Source organism: Aplysia californica, unplaced genomic scaffold, assembly GCF_000002075.1.
Source record: "Aplysia californica isolate F4 #8 unplaced genomic scaffold, AplCal3.0 scaffold00444, whole genome shotgun sequence".
Lineage (NCBI taxonomy): Eukaryota > Metazoa > Mollusca > Gastropoda > Aplysiida > Aplysiidae > Aplysia > Aplysia californica.
Window position 1 is genome coordinate 1 of NW_004797714.1, and position 1177 is coordinate 1177.

The window sequence follows — 1177 nt, forward strand, 5'->3', positions numbered from 1 at the left end:
GTGTGTGTGTGTGTGTTTTATGTTAAATGTGCTTCCAATGAAACCCAAAGAGGACTACACTTTACACGGAATCAGGAAGTGGGGAGGGTACGTTCTGTGAAGTTGGTTTTTTTTATTTTTAAAGGGAGAAAAATCAGAAGGGGTAAGCCTTTGGCGTTACAACCCACTCAGTCTGTTGGTATGACTCAGTCACTTTCGTTTGGCGTGTGCAGGCGCAAGTAGTAAACATTTTTTTTCTCTCCATACATTTCTTATTTCTTTTCATATTTTGTCCTGCAGCCTGCGTCTTTGATCCGGCGGAAACTCGTTCTGTGTTGAAAGTAGAGACTCGTGACTCTCACACTCAACGCTTTTTCAATAAGGGAAGGATGCTCGTGTTCAAGAGGAGGACAGATTTATTTATTAGCATTACACTCTATCTACGTCATTATCCAAGACGGTTTGCTCAAAGTCAGACACATTATAATCCACCGGAAATCATTCTGTTTTCTGTAGTAAAGTTAGTGTATGGGTTAACGCCTCTCTCAACTTTATTAAACTCTATTAGGTTAAGAGGCGGGTTCTCCAAATTTTGCGTCTGTCTCTAATAGGACGGAGCAAAGTGGACTGAGAGCTTTAAAAATTCAACAAAACGACCCGAGGTCAAGAATGCCAAGTCTGGAATTCGAACCAGGACCATCCGTTCCATTGTTCAGCATGATACCATCTGAGCTAACGGACCCCCCCCCCTCCTGAGTTTTCGATATTTCTACTCACCATTGATATTTTCTCAAAGGTCCCCTGCCAAGATTTTGTTCAACTAGGTGGCGAGCAATTCGATCCATCTGAAGTTGTTGAATAATGTCGCGTAGCCTTCACAGATTTGTATTCCTAAACCACTCACAGTGTGTGGTTAGCGGGAGGTCTGGAGTGGTTTGCTTTTTCTGTCCTATCAAACATCAGTCGTCTTTATCTTTCCTCCTCCTTTTTGTGTTTTTCACTGTCTTGTAACATTTCTAATCGTCGACACATATATGATCTTATTGTGTTTCAAGTGCCGTCGTAAAACTCTTTAAAAAAAATAAAAACTAAGACCACTCGCTAACATGGCCGATACTCTTCACTCTATCCACACCCACATACACACACGCACACACACGCGCGCGCGAACACACACTCACACCTACACACACACACA